The sequence below is a fragment of the Neoarius graeffei genome, chromosome 14 (genome assembly GCF_027579695.1).
Source record: "Neoarius graeffei isolate fNeoGra1 chromosome 14, fNeoGra1.pri, whole genome shotgun sequence".
Classification (NCBI taxonomy): domain Eukaryota; kingdom Metazoa; phylum Chordata; class Actinopteri; order Siluriformes; family Ariidae; genus Neoarius; species Neoarius graeffei.
This window is the reverse complement of record NC_083582.1, coordinates 57,097,415-57,113,756: the sequence shown is the minus strand read 5'-3', so window position 1 is coordinate 57,113,756 and position 16,342 is coordinate 57,097,415. Positions and strand designations below refer to the sequence as shown.

The 16,342-nt window shown below is 42.7% G+C and overlaps 1 protein-coding gene across 8 annotated transcripts in view; it reads left to right on the top strand.

The window, feature by feature from the left end:
• Positions 1 to 16,342, top strand: part of znf438 (zinc finger protein 438) — a 141,034-nt gene that overhangs the window by 84,519 nt on the left and 40,173 nt on the right. For 2 of the 8 annotated variants that reach the window (XM_060940114.1, XM_060940115.1), the window contains one exon: positions 12,680 to 12,817. The exons of the other annotated variants lie outside the window; for them this stretch is intronic. The gene's annotated coding sequence lies outside the window, so the exon portion shown is untranslated. The remainder of the gene's footprint in view (positions 1 to 12,679; positions 12,818 to 16,342) is intronic. 8 annotated transcript variants of the gene reach the window in all.

Here is a 16,342-nt window from a genome sequence, read left to right as displayed (position 1 = left end):
GTCCCCTATTTTCAAATTCCTAGATTAGGCTCTGACACACATTCACACTTATGGACAATTTAGAGCAGCCGGTTAACCTAACCGCATGTCTTTGGACTGTGGAGGAAACCCACTCAGACATGGGGAGAACATGCAAACTCTAGAGGTGTGACGATTACTCGATCCCCGATCTATTGATCCATTTCAATCTCATCTCATTATCTGTAGCCGCTTTATCCTGTTCTGCAGGGTCGCAGGCAAGCTGGAGCCTATCCCAGCTGACTACAGGCGAAAGGCGGGGTACACCCTGGACAAGTCGCCAGGTCATCACAGGGCTGACACATAGACACAGACAACCATTCACACTCACATTCACACCTACGGTCAATTTAGAGTCACCAGTTAACCTAACCTGCATGTCTTTGGACTGTGGGGGAAACCGGAGCACCCGGAGGAAACCCACGTGGACACGGGGAGAACATGCAAACTCCACACAGAAAGGCCCTCGCCGGCCACGGGGCTCGAACCCAGACCTTCTTGCTGTGAGGCGACAATGCTAACCACTACACCACCGTGCCGCCCTCCATTTCAATCCTCGATTCAAAAATGTAATGACTCGCGATTCACTGCCAATACCTAATTTTATCCCGATAACCCGAGATGAATAACACATTTCGATGACGACTTCTTTTGGCTGCTCCCGCCACAGCGGATCTTTCGTCTCCATTGCTCCCTGTCTTCCACATCCTTCTCTACCACACCTGCCACTTTCATGTCGTCTCTCACCACATCCATGTATCTCCTCTTTGGCCTTCCTCGTTTTCGTTTGCCTGGCAGCTCCATCTTCAACATTCCCCTTCCAACATGCTCTGCATCTCTTCTCAGGATGTGCCCATACCATCTCAGTCTCATCTCTCTTAGCTTCATTCCCAACCTCTCCACATGTGCTGTCCCTCTGATGTGCTCATTCCTTATCCTGTCCAACCTCCCATCCCAAACCTTAACATCCTCAACTCCTCCAACTTTGCCTCCTGCCTCTTCGTTAAGGGTACGGTCTCCAATCCATACATCACAGCTGGTCTCACTACTGTCTTACACATCTTACCTTTCACTTTTGCTGGGACTTTCCTATCACAAATGACTCCCGAAATCCTTCTCCAACTGCTCCACCCTGCCTGCACTCTCTTTCTCACCTCACTATCGCAGCCCCCATTTTCCTGCACAGTTGACCCCAGGTACTTGAATTCACCAACTTTCTTTACGTCTACTCCTTGCATCTTCACTACACTCTCATCCCCATTCTCATTGATGCACATGTATTCTGTTTTGCTCCTGCTCACCTTCATTCCTCTTCGTTCCAATGCATCCCTCCCTCTCTCCAAACCCAACTCAACCTCCTTTCTACTTTCACCACATATCACAATATCATCCGCAAACATCATGTTCCGTGGTGACTCTTGCCTCACTTTGTCCGTCAATGAATAACAAATTTCGACAAACGGCACAATTGTGATATATTAAAAATTCGATTCGGTATCCGGAGCTGTACGCGGCCGCAGCCGTGTTTGTGCTTGCTATAGCGATCTCGCAAGATCACGCATTGCTTTGTGAACAACATGGCGGACGACTTGGAGTTCCTGAAGCCACCGGCTTTTAAAAGCCCGGTTTGGCGGTATTTCTTACCGTCTCGTGACAGAAAACAAGTGTTGTGTAAGCTCTCCGAGTCGAAGTTTCCTCATCATGGCAATACCACTAAAATGCAGATTCTTATTCGGTGGCACCATCCAACAGTTGAGATCGATATGAAACTGAAGGTTTGCGAAGAATCTGCGTCTAAACGTCAACGAGTTGAATTTGGGATTCCTTCAAATGAGACAACTATGTCTGTACCGGACATGTTTAAGAAGCAGAAGCCATTTCCGCTTGGAAGTCCGAGAGTGACTGGAGTCTGAATAAAGACTACAAAGGCGATGCTACTTGTTTTGTTTTTTATTGCTCTACACTACCGTTCAAAAGTTTGGGGTCACCCAGACAATTTTGTGTTTTCCATGAAAAGTCACACTTTTATTTCCCACCATAAGTTGTCAAACGAATAGAAAATCTAGTCAAGACATTTTTCTGGCCATTTTGAGCATTTAATCGACCCCACAAATGTGATGCTCCAGAAACTCAATCTGCTCAAAGGAAGGTCAGTTTTATAGCTTCTCTAAAGAGCTCAACTGTTTTCAGCTGTGCTAACATGATTGTACAAGGGTTTTCTAATCATCCATTAGCCTTCTGAGGCAATGAGCAAACACATTGTACCATTAGAACACTGGAGTGAGAGTTGCTGGAAATGGGCCTCTATACACCTATGGAGATATTGCACCAAAAACCAGACATTTGCAGCTAGAATAGTCATTTACCACATTAGCAATGTATAGAGTGGATTTCTGATTAGTTTAAAGTGATCTTTATTGAAAAGAACAGTGCTTTTCTTTCAAAAATAAGGACATTTCAAAGTGACCCCAAACTTTTGAACGGTAGTGTACATTTCTAGGCTGACGGTTAAGAGAATATTGACAATGATTTGCATCCGTTATAAAATAGAGGACAAAAAATGTGAATCGAATTGTGACACCTCTAGCAAACGCCACACCAAAGGGCTCGAACCCATAACCTTCTTGCTCTGATGCGACAGTGCTCACCACTGCGCTGCCCCATTCATCATCATTGCTATGAAATGTAAATGCTTTAACGTTAAGCTCTGAAAGCTCTTGAGTGTTTTCCACTTTCTGTAAATAAGGATGTCCTTTATCTATTCTAAGATCTCAACATAAACTCGGGACGTGATCATGATAAAGAGACGCGATCAGTTTACACTGCGAAAAGACGAACAGATACTAACACACTGATGGTTGTACGTGGAATACTTTTTTTTTTAAAAATATGTTCTGATTATTTATCAGCGTTCTCTTCCTTGCTTTCTGATTACATCCAGCACATGCTCAGTTCTTTAATAAGACCGGAGACACAGCGTGCTGCTCTTATAGACGTCCTTTAAATCAGGGGTTCTCAACTTTTTCTGCTTCGAGGCCCACCTATTCATACTTGTAACAAGTCGGGGCCCATTAAAAAAGATCCCCAATTATTTTGGCTCATCTATTTTATAATCTACAGTAAAGTGTATTAATGGAATGCAACATCAGTCCCTGTTACAGATGGGAGCCCAGTAATTAATTAAATGCAATAAAAACAAACTGTTTTTAATTGTAGGTGTTGTATTTAAAACTGTATGGATGTACCAGAAGCCAAACCGTGCATGCAGGGCATTCTCAGCCAAAAGCGAATTAATGATCCAAAAGTGGAGTCTGGTTGATTAACACAAGAACTTATTGCCATGTTTGTGTCCAGAAAACAAGCAAGTCATTAAAACCCAAGACGTACACTCAAAAGAAGTGGATATAGGAACCACTCAATGGATTAAATCCTTACACGCTAACAAAGAATTTTTCTTTCATAGGAAAAATCCTTTACTAGCAAAATTTGACATTAATAGAATAAACTTTTGATCCTACTGTAGCCGTAACTAAATACAAAGACAATAGCTATGCATACACTATTAATTAACTTGGTGTGAAGATAATTAACACAGAATCAATAGATTTAATTTTTTTTAAAAGATTGTTTATTTTTAGTCTTTTGTACGGAAGCCGCGAGAGGCCCTTCATATAATCTTTTTTTTATTCACCTTGTTATCCCGAGATAACGACATACAGTAATTAATTCAGGATGTCGAGAAAACAACACAACTAATTCGAGATCTCGAGAAAACAAAACCGTTATTCCGAGATAACGACATGATTAATTCAGGATGTCGAGAAAACAACACAACTAATTCGAGATCTCGAGAAAACAAAACCATTATTCTGAGATAACGACTTGATTAATTCAGGATGTCAAGAAAACAACTAATTCGAGATCTCGAGAAAACGACATGATTAATTCAGGATGTCAAGAAAACAACACAACTAATTCGAGATCTAGAGAAAACAAAACCGTTATTCCGAGATAACGACATGATTAATTCAGGATGTCGAGAAAACAACACAACTAATTCGAGATCTCGAGAAAACGACATGATTAATTCAGGATGTCGAGAAAACAACACAACTAATTCGAGATCTTGAGAAAACAAAACCGTTATTCCGAGATAACGACATGATTAATTCAGGATGTCGAGAAAACAACACAACTAATTCGAGATCTTGAGAAAACAAAACCGTTATTCCGAGATAACGACATGATTAATTCAGGATGTCGAGAAAACAACACAACTAATTCGAGATCTCGAGAAAACAAAACCGTTATTCTGAGATAACGACATGATTAATTCAGGATGTCGAGAAAACAAAACAATTATTCCATGATCTCGAGAAAAAAAAAATTATTTCATGATCTCGAGAAAACAGCTGAGATTTCTAGCAGAGCTGAGACGAAGCCGGGCCAGTCTTCTGCGGAGGTGCCGCGGACTAATTTTGAAATGATCCCTTATTAAAAGACTTAATGCAATCTCTCCCTGTGTCAACCCCTGATCAAAATATTGCCTTATTAGGTGATCGATTATTCCAGACATTCTAATGACCAAAGTTGCGTCTATACAGAATGAGAAATAGCCCCAAAGTCAGCATATCACAAGTCTCTTGGCGCACCTGAATGAACCATTTCTCAGCTGTTTACTCGAGATCATGAAATAATTGTTTTGTTTTCTTGAGATCTCGAAATAACGGTTTTGTTTTCTCGAGATCTCGAATTAGTTGTGTTGTTTTCTCGAGATCCTGAATGAATTATGTCGTTATCTCGGGATAACAAGGTGAATAAAAAAAGGATTATATGAAGGGCCTCTCTCGGCTTCCGTACTTTTGTGTTTGTAATTATTTGTATATTATGTACATGCACGACCCCACCAGCTCTGCTGATCAACTTATTGTGTTTTAAATAAAGTTATTCATTCATTCATTATGAGTTGGAAAATTATCCATCCGTTGAGTTCTCCGACATCTCAATCTACCTGGTGCTGCAGACATCGTTCTACACGGGGGGACACAGATGAAAACCTGGAAGAGCATGGAGGCGTACACCTTTTTATATGTGGCTGGGTTAAAGACCTGAGGACCAGGATACTAAGATAGACGGATCTAAGTGCAGGAAGAGTGTTTATTAGCAGGCGTGATATTTAAAAAAGCAAAACAGAAAGTAAAGTATTTAAATAGTGTTATAAACATGACTAGAAACAAACGTGACGGTGATACTTCGCAAAGTCTCTGTAAAAACAGCTTGGTGTGTGCTGATTGCGCTCAAATCAGTATCAGGTGTTTTTCCCAGAATGACTTGGTCACAAGCGCGCACGCAACGGCCGCTCGAGCTGCACCAGACTCAAGCGCACAAAGGCGCGACAGTCAAGTGTTCACCTACCTTGTGACCACAACTTTTAGCTGAGATGTATATCGCCACCAAAATGTCTCATTTTCATCAATAACCCATCACAAAGCATCGCGAGCTGTAGTGTGACCGTAGCTCAATGAGGCGGATGTGACGTTGGACGCAACCCTGCAATTGCACCCTACTATGAACGGCCCAGTGGTTGAGAAACATTGCTTTAAATGTTTCAAAATCCAGCCTGGTTGCCATCACAGTGAAATCATAATGATTTTTATTTTTTTCCTCCAGCAGGCTGGTTCACTACTTTTTGTTGACCAGAAGGCATGTCTTTTTATTTTCTTTTGTGCTTTCGTCTTTTTCTCTGGGCTTGCCTCACATCCTGTGATTTGTTGAGGGGCTTAATCCAAATTCCAACATAAAACCTTGAGGGTCTCTGTGGGATCAATTTAAGGGAAGCCCCTTCTCGCTACTCTGCTCTCTCATAACTACAGTCCTCCCAGGTCTTCTCTTCCCTCCTGGCTGAATCGGGTTGCGCTCAATGCCAACCAATCATGCTTTGATTTGCCGCTGTCTCTTCTGGTTGCCTCATGGCTCTTGGCTTGGTTTGTTTTTTAGTTACAAGCCCGTTTTGCATTTGGTACCACTTAAAAAGAGGCATCAAGTCGGAAAATTAAAGATGCACTAATGAGGCAAAGGTTTAATGGTTCTGGCCGCTAGTGCAGTTCACCTTCTAGTTCTTTTCCAGATCTGATTTGACTCATTAGACTGGGGCTGCTCAGGTGAGCTACTAATTAGTGTACAGAGTTATGGAGAGATAAAGAAGTGCACTGCTGCTTCCTGTGAAGTAGATAAAGAGAACCCAGTTAAACAAATGAGAGAAAAATATTATACTTGGTCATGTATTTATTGAGGAAAATGATCCAATATTACATATCTGTGAGTGGCAAAAGTATGTGAACCTTTGCTTTCAGTATCTGGTGTGACCCCCTTGTGCAGCAAGAACTGCAACTAAACGTTACCGGTAACTGTTGATCAGTCCTGCATACCGGCTTGGAGGAGTTTCAGCCCGTTCCTCCGTACAGAACAGCTTCAACTCTGGGATGTTGGTGGGTTTCCTCACATGAACTGCTCGCTTCAGGTCCTTCCACAACATTTCGATTGGATTAAGGTCAGGACTTTGACTTGGCCATTCCAAAACATTTAACTTTATTCTTTTTTAACCATTCTTTGGTAGAACGACTTGTGTGCTTAGGGTCGTTGTCTTGCTGCGTGACCCACCTTCTCTTGAGAGTCAGTTCATGGACAGATGTCCTGACATTTTCCTTTAGAATTCGCTGGTATAATTCAGAATTCATTGTTCCATCAATGATGGCAAGCCGTCCTGGCCCAGATGCAGCAAAACAGGCCCAAACCATGATACTACCACCACCATGTTTCACAGGTGGGATAAGATTCTTATGCTGGAATGCAGTGTTTTCCTTTTTTCAAACATGAAGCTTCTCATTTAAACCAAAAAGTTCTATTTTGGTCTCATCCGTCCACAAAACATTTTTCCAGTAGCCTTCTGGCTTGTCCATGTGATCTTTAGCAAACTGAAGACAAGCAGCAATGTTCTATTTGGAGAGCAGTGGCTTTCTCCTTGCAACCCTGCCATGCACACCATTGTTGTTCAGTGTTCTCCTGATGGTGGACTCATGAACATTAGCCAATGTGAGAGAGGCCTTCAGTTGCTTAGAAGTTACCCTGGGGTCCTTTGTGACCTCGCTGACTATTACACGCCTTGCTCTTGGAGTGATCTTTGCTGGTCGACCACTCCTGGGGAGGGTAACAATGGTCTTGAATTTCCTCCATTTGTACACAATCTGTCTGACTGTGGATTGGTGGAGTCCAAACTCTTTAGAGATGGTTTTGTAACCTTTTCCAGCCTGATGAGCATCAGCAAGGCTTTTTCTGAGGTCCTCAGAAATCATCTTTGTTCGTACCATGATACACTTCCACAAACATGTGTTGTGAAGACCAGACTTTGATCGATCCCTGTTCTTTAAATAAAACAGGGTGCCCACTCACACCTGATTGTCATCCCGTTGATTGAAAACACCTGACTCTAATTTCACCTTCAAATTAACTGCTAATCCTAGAGGTTCACATACTTTTGCCACTCACAGATATGTAATATTGGATCATTTTCCTCAATAAATAAATGACCAAGTGTAATATTTTTGTCTCATTTGTTTAACTGGGTTCTCTTTATCTACTTTTAGGACTTGTGTGAAAATCTGATGGTGTTTTAGGTCATATTTATGCAGAAATATAGAAAATTCTAAAGGGTTCACAAACTTTCAAGCACCACTGTATTTACAGTTTAAAACCTTGTATAGGCCCATTGGAATACACATGTTCAGTTGCAGTCTCAGAATTAAAGGTCCCATGCTATTTGCAAAAACGTAATGTGGTTCCATCAATTATGCATGTTTTGGACCTTGACTGTGTGCTTTTCACTTGGAAACATGAATGTAGTGCTTTAATGTGCATTATTTTTAAAGCTTAACTCTGAAAGCAAATGAGAGGTACACCATGTTCATCTTTTTGGGTAAAAGATGCAGACTAACGGTCCAAAGCGTGGCCCTTTTGATGGCATCACCCCAGTGATGAGGAAAACTGTGGCAAAGGGGTGATGTGCTTATTTCTGAGAATCTGGGTGGAGTCCACCAGTCGAACAGTACCTGTTCAGAGATGAACGCCACATTGGTGTCGTTCTGCAGATGGATGTGGTTAAGGGCAGGTTGAGTCAACGCACTGCAGTCAGGAACAGGACAAACTGACAGTTACAGTTTACCTGGTTTAAAAAAAAAAGAGAGAGATATACTAGCAACTGTGTGTGTGTGTGTGTGTGTGTGTGTAATTTTTTTTTTTTCCTAAACACGTGAAGATAAACTTCATATCTTCACATGACCGTGTAATGTTTTTATATTCTATGGACACAACCACAAAAAAAAAATAAACTTTAATAATTTTTTTTATTTTATTTTAAACCAGTTTGCCATTTTGACAGTGCGCATCTAGTCAGCAGGAAAACACCAGGCACGACGTCATGGGAGTGACCTATCGGGAAATGTGTCACTCAGATCCATGATGCATTTCATATGAATAATGGGAGTTTTCCAACTTGTGATTTTCTTTTTATTATAACTACAAATTCACAAACTAAAAGTACCCAAATTTATCAAAACAATTCATCAATTTCCTCACGAGTGACATATAGAGATTCATTTCACGGTTTTGGTTCTGCGTGTCCCGGATGTAGCTCGTATGAAAAATACGAGTGGGGTATTTCCCAGTAAAACACACACAAATAATATGGACACGAGTGTTTTACTGTGTATCCATCCATTATCCGTAACCGCTTATCCTGTTCTACAGGGTCGCGGGCAACTTGGAGCCTATCCCAGCTGACTATGGGTGAGAGGCGGGGTACACCCTGGACAAGTCGCCAGGTCATCACAGGACTGACACAGAGACAAACAACCATTCACACTCACATTCACACCTACGGTCAATTTAGAGGCACCAGTTAACCTAACCTGCACGTCTTTGGACTGTGGTGGAAACCGGAGCACCCGGAGGAAACCCACGCAGACACGGGGAGAACAGAAACTCCGCACAGAAAGGCCCCAGTCGGCTACTGGGCTTGAACCCAGAACCTTCTTGCTGTGAGGCGACAGTGCTAACCACTACACCACCGTGCCACCCTTTATATATGAAATAGAAATAAAATTAATTAAGACGCTTCATGTCTTAAAGTAATGGTGGTTGTCGTTTCTCTTTACTTAGTTGAGCGGTTCTTGACATAATCTGGATCACTACAGTTGTGGAATAGGGCTATTAATTATCTACTGTTTGATCTCAAACGCATTAAGAAGGCAAGAAATTACACTAACTTTTGATGAGACACGTCTCTTAATTGGAAAGCGTTCCAGGTGACGACCTCATGAAGCTGGTTAAGATAATGCCAATAGTGTGCAAAGTGTCATCAAGGTAAACGCTGGCTACATTGAAGAATCTAAAATATGAAACACATTTTGTTTTTCCAACACTTTTTTGGTTTACCACATAATTCCATATATGTTCTATATGTTATTTCATAGTTCTGATGTCTTCAGTGTTTGTGTGTGAACAAGCATAAAGATCCGAGTGACTTTGACAAGGGCCAAGTTGTGTTGACTAGACAACTGAGTCAGCGCATCTCCAAAATGGCAGGTCTTGTGGGATGCTGCTGGTATGCGGTGGTTAGTACCAAGCAAAATCGATCCAAAGAAGGTCAATCGATGAACCAGCAACAGGGTCATTGGCACCCAAGGCTCACTGATGCGTATGGGGAGTGAAAGCTAGTCCATCTGGTCCAAACCTGCAGAAGAGCTACTGTAGCAAAAATTGCTGAAAAACTTAATGCTGGCTCTGATAGAAAGGTGGTAGAACATTGCAGCTTGCTGTGTAACCACAGACCAGTCAGAGTGCCCATGCCGACCCCTGTCCGCCACCAAAAATGCCTACGATGGGCACATGAGCATCAGAACTGGACCAGATTTCACGTTAACCACATGATTGTGGTAGCCATCAACAAGCTTCTGGCAGAATTCTGGTTGGATGTTTGAGGACTCTTCTTGGCAAGCTTGGTTGAGGTCAGGTTTCGCCTTGTTTTAAGCTTAATGTTGGAGCAAAGGCTTCTTTCTTGGACGGCAGCTTTATCCATTCCACAACCAGCTTAGATGCCTATTTGAGGTCATTGTCTTGTTGGACCACCCAATATTGTCCAAGTTTTTGATGGTTTGACGTTATGCTGAAGAGTTCTGAGGTCGTCATCCTCCTTTATTATTCCATCCGCTTTGTACAAAGCACCAGTTCCACCGGCAGCAAAACAGACCCCGAGCATGATGCTGCTACCACCACCATGCTTAACAATTGGTACAGTATACGTCTGGTCTCTGTGGCCAGAACCTCAATCTTTGTCTCATTGGACTATAAAACCTTCCTCCAGAAGCCTTTTTGTTTGTCCATGTGGTCAGCAGCAAACTTTAGTTGAGCTTGAAGGTGTTGATTTTTGGAGCAAAGGCTTCTTTCTTGGACAGCAGCTTCTCGGTCCATGGTGCTGTAAAACTCACTTGACTGTGGACAGCGTTTCCAGCAGCTTCCAGTTCATGGCAGGTCTGTGCCTTGGTTGCTCCTGACCATCTAAACCATTTTCCTGTCAGCTGAGAATGATGAGTTTGGGTCTTCTTCCAGCTAAGTGGCTTGGCAAAGTGGCTGCACCTCCCAGTAATTTGTACTTGCGTACACTTGTTTGAACTGATGATTTTGGAATCTGCAGTTGTTTGGAAATGGCTCCAAGAGATGTCTCCTGAGTGGTGTATATCTATGATCGTCTTTCTCAGATCTGCACCAGACTTTTCCATTGTACCGTGTTGGTCAGTCCAGTGAGTGCTGCCAAACAACACCGTTTTATGTTGGCACGGAGAAGCTACCAGCTGTAGTCAATCATGACCTCGAACAGGAAGTTAAGAGGCCCTGGACTTGGGAAGTTAAGACATTCTGGATGTTTCAGCGTCACTGAATTAATAATCCGTGTGTGTGTGTATATATTTTTGACCTGGTATTGATTTCAGAAAACCCAAAATAAATTAAAACTTGTGCACCAAATTCTTACTTCTGTTAAATGCATGCTGTACAGTCATGTTTATACATTTCTGACATTTCACTGCTGCTGGAAATTAGTTTTTGTAATAATAGAAAATTTCTAAAACCGAAGAGTGCAAATCTGTTTTACATCTTATTTTTGTTAGTCGATAGTATTTTGGCATGGTTTTGAGCTTTGTGCTTTTTAGATGTTGAGACATAATCCAGAGTTGTGAGCACATGATATTCAGCCCCAAAGTAGTAATTTAGCTTTTTTTGTGTGTGTGTGTGTGTGTGTGTGGTGAGAGAGAGACAGACAGAGAGAGCACGAAAAAGAGAGAGACCAACAGAGCGTAAAACAGACAGAGAGACCGACAGAGCGTGAAACAGACAGACAGAACGAGCGTGAGACACACAGAGATGGAGCATGAGACAGGCAGAGAGAGAGAGAGACCAATAGAGAGACAGACAGAGCGTGAGAGAGACCAACAGAGAGCATGAGACAGACAGACAGAGCGTGAGATGGAGAAAGAGAGAGACCGACAGACACAGAGAGCGTGAGACAGACCGAGACAGAGAGATCTTTTAGATATCTTGTGCCGAAGGGAGCCTTCAGGCTGTTTCATTCCTCTTCTTCCGTCATTAATACACTTTTTCTATTTTCTTCTCTCCGTAAGGTACAGACATAAAAGCTATATGCTGTTAGCACTCCGAGAGCAAATGGGCAGCAAAGCCCTTTTATTTGGACATGAATCAGCAGCCACCTCACACAGCCGCACTCGCACACCCGCTGTTCAGCGAGAGAGAACCCTGCTGAGAAGATCAGTGTCGGATCCCGCCCGGTTAACTGATCTTTTCTTCCTGACTACAGCCTTCCACTCATCACCGATACGGTGATGCTTTCTGGAATGAGGCATTTGTTTTAATATTTCTGGAAGGAGTCTCCAGAATTAGGAACAGAATTTTCTCTCATCATTTGTAATTCTTCCTCACTTACGGTGACGAAGCGATTGGCCGACATTTTGCCGAGTCGCTCGAGGTGATTATCGAGAAATAGTCCAGATCTCTCGACCAATCACTGCGCACGATTTTCTATAAATCACCTCCATATTTATAGTGAAGGAAAATGATCAACTTTGACTTTCCTCATCAGTCTGTTAGCTTTCTGTCACAGAACCAGCGTTTATTAATGCCGTATTCGAATAAAGGTTGTAACTCCTGGTTTCCTACCTCCAACTTTTGGAAAAAAACAAAGAAAACGCCCCTGAAATTGTGAACTCGGGCTGTTCTGTTCTCCCCTTTAACCTCAGCAAGTGATGTCAAATCAACAAGGTTACACGGCAAACCAAGTAGCACTTCCTACCTTTTAAATCAGATACCGCATATACAAGTATTTGCTTTAGATAAATTAAAAAAAAAATGCAAACATTACAGTAGTTTGTTCAAGGTGCTGACTGCAAAGTCATCTGAAATTTTCAGTTTTGTTTTTTATTGCGTATGGCGTTTTCCTGTGTCTCGCAAGAACAATATCATGCGGACGAGATGTGATCATTTTGATACACTGAGGGTTGCTTTTCTCCGTTCTGGGACTGTTTTCCTCCCTCTTAAGGTAAACACTACGGCCCTACGGAAATATCCGAACGCGAGGAGATTTATCAGCATAACTCTGGAACTGCGTCACACCAAGATGGCGACGTGTAGAAAACATCGTGACTCTGCATCGACCTCGGAGAGTTTTGAGTCGCAGGTACGTAATTTGTGGTTGACGTTTGCGAATACAGTGGATATAAAAAGTGTACACACCCTGTTAAAATGATATATATTTTTTTACATCAGAAAAACCTATGTATATATGAGACCATGATAAATAATTTCAAAACTTTTCCCACCTTTAATGTGACCTATAACCTGTACAATTCAATTGAAAAACAAACAAATCGGTTTGGGGGAAAAACATAAAAAAAAAAAAAAAAAAGTACAATAAGCTGGTTGCATAAGTGTGCACACCCTTAAGCCCCGTCTACACGATCATACATTTGTCCATGGACATCGTCATACAAATGTATGACGATGTTCATGGACAAATGTATAATCGTGTGGACGGTTTTCCCAACAAACTTGAGCAACGTCATACTTGTATGACATTGTATGATGTTGTTCAAATTTTTAGAATCGTGTTTCTACTTTCCAACAAATGTTCACAACATCTTACAACATTTTGGGTCATCCACCAATCAGATTGTTAATTCGGGTCATGTGATCTACACTGCCTGTCACGTAACAATCTGATTGGTGGATGACCCAAAATGTTGTGAACATTTGTATGACGTTGTTCAAGTTTGTTGGGAAAACCGTCTACACGATTATACGTTTGTATGACGATGTCCATGGACAAATGTATGATCGTGTAGACGGGGCTTTAAAGTAATACTTTTGTTGAAGCACCTTTTGATTTAATTACAGCATTCAGTGCCATCAGTTAAAATGACTCTGAGTAACCCCAAATAAAGTTCAGACATTTACTCAGTTGCATCCTCCAGCAAAAGCCAGGGTTCGCATAGAACTTACAAAGCGTCAAAGGGATCTCATTGTTGAAAGGTATCAGTCAGGAGAAGGGGACAAAAAAATTTCCACGGCATTAGATATACCATGGAGCACAGTGAAGACAGTCATCAAGAAGTGGAGAAAATATGGGACAACAGTGACATTACCGAGAACTGGACGTCCCTCCAAAACTGATAAAAAGACCAGACGAAAACTGGTCAGGGAGGCTGCCGAGAGGCCTACAGCAACACTGAAAGAGCTGCAGGAATTTCTGGCAAGTACTGGTTGTGTACTACATGTGACACCAATCTCATGTATTCTCCATATGTCCGGACTGTGAGGTAGGGTCAAAGAAAAACATCCAGGCCCGGTTAAATTTTGGAAAAAAAAAACTGTCCCAAAAGCATGTGGGAAAATGTGTTATGGTCTGATGAAACCAAGGTTGAACTATTTGGCACAAAAACAAAACACTGCACATCACCAAAAGAACCCCATACCTACGGTGAAGCATGGTGGTGGCAGCATCAGGTTTTGGGGTTGTTTTTCTTCAGCTAGAACAGGGGCTTTAGTCAAGGTGGAGGGAATTCTGAACAGTTCTAAATACCAGTCAATTTTGGCCCAAAACCTTCAGGTGTCTGCGAGAAAGATGACGAGGAATTTCATCTTTCAGCACGACAATGACCCCCAAAAAAGTTTTGGAATGGCCCAGCCAGAGCCCAGACCTAAACCCAATTGAAAATCCGTGGGGTGACCTGAAGAGGGCTGTGCACAAGAGATGCCCTCGCAATCTGACAGATTTGGAGTGCTTTTGCAAGGAAGAGTGGGCAAATATTGCCAAGTCTAGATGTGGCCGGCTGATGGACTCCGACCCAAAAAGACTGAATGCTGTAATTAAATCAAAAGGTGCTTCAACAAAGTATTAGTTTAAGGGTGTGCACACTTACGCAACCAGCTTATTGTACATTTTATTTTTTATGTTTTTCCCCCAAACAGATTTGTTTGTTTTTCAATTGAATTGTACAGGTCATAGGTCACATTAAAGGCGGGAAAAGTTTTGAAATTATTTATCGTGGTTTCATAGGTTTTTCTGATGTAAAAAATAATAAAATAATAATTTAACAGGGTGTGAACACTTTTTATATCCATTGTAGATCGGTGAAACAAAAGACGAGCATATCTTTTCTCAGTTACTGCGTGTGTGTTATTGTTTGTTTCTCTGTAAGATCAAATTTTGGTGTATAACTCCATACTCACTACCGTGGAGCCGAGCCCATGCATTCTAACGCTAAGGTAGCTAAACGCTAGCTAGGATGATTTATGCCGCTTTTCCACTACAAACGCGGCTGAGTCGGGCTGAGCCGTGCCGTGCTGAGTCGAGCTGAGCGGGGCTGTTGGAGTTGCATTTCGACTACAACCGCGCTGAACCGTGCTGGCTGGAAGTGGGTGGACACATTGGGTGGAGTTAGCGAAAGTGGGTGGACGTCACGTGATGTCGTTAGGCGGCGCAAACAGTGACATCAGTGAGCTTTTAAGTGGTAGTCTCACGACCCGGATAGTAAACAATAAACATGGAGGACATGGAATCGTTAGTGTTGCTGGTCTTGGTGCTGTGGCTTGTTGTCACCGACAACGCCAACAGATACTGGCAAGAGCGTATAGATGAGGCGAGGCGCATAAGGCTTCAGAAATTCTCGTAGTTCGTAATTCTTCTTCTTCCAGGTTTACGGTGTTTACAGATCCCAGCGCGCTCGCGGGGCGTGTGTGGGCATGTGAGGACACTCCTCCTCACCAATCAGTGCACAGGGGAGTGTCTGCTCACGCCCCTAGCCCCACTCGGCTCGGTTTGGCTCGCTTCAGCCCCACTCCAAAACCGTGCGAGTTTTGGGTGCTAAGCAGGGCTGAAGCGAGCTGAGTCGTGCTGTTCTGAGGTAGTCGAAACGCGAGCCGTGTCGGGCTGAAGTGAGCTGAAAAAGGGTAGTGGAAAAGGGCCATTAGTTATCCGTCCAGAAAAAATGACATCATCTAACCTTGCTCTAGCTTGCAGTTGCACTCACTAGGCAGGCTTTCCTTTTCCGCTGGCTTTTAGCTGGCGAGAGAGCACAGTGCGCCACGCCTTGTTTTGGCTCAAAGTAGGTCAAATGCGCCCCACGGTGGTCACGTGATATTGTTGATCACTTGCTTCGGCGAGCTCCGGAATCGTAAAACGTAGGACGCTTTTTATCTCGGCAAAACATTTACACACAGGATACACGGTGTGTGGGGCAGCGAAACATCTCGAAACTCCATCAGCAATAGAAATAGAACATTTTTTTCCTCGAACTCAATTTTGCACTCAGAACCCTTTAAGTTTTTTTTTTTTTTCCTATACCACCGACTGTACACTAGATTGCTCTGAGGAAGAAAAGATACATCACTCATGGCAGTGAACTGGTGAGCTTATCGCTAACAAAAGACGAGCATGGAGGCACCCCTGTGATTTCCGCCCACTTTGTAGCTTGAAGGCGTGTAATTCCCACTTCCATGGCAGGTCGAATGCAGTATAAGATCAAGACAGACCACAGACCACATCCTGACTGAGCACGAGACGGTGCGAGTAAAGACGCAGGAGTTCAAATGAACTCCAGTCAGTTCACGTTTGAGTGAAGCTCCTGACTAATCCCGACACGTTGGGAATTTCAAGTGCGGAAAGAAGACGTGTAAATTGTGCTGAGAGTGTGAGGTGGAGGGG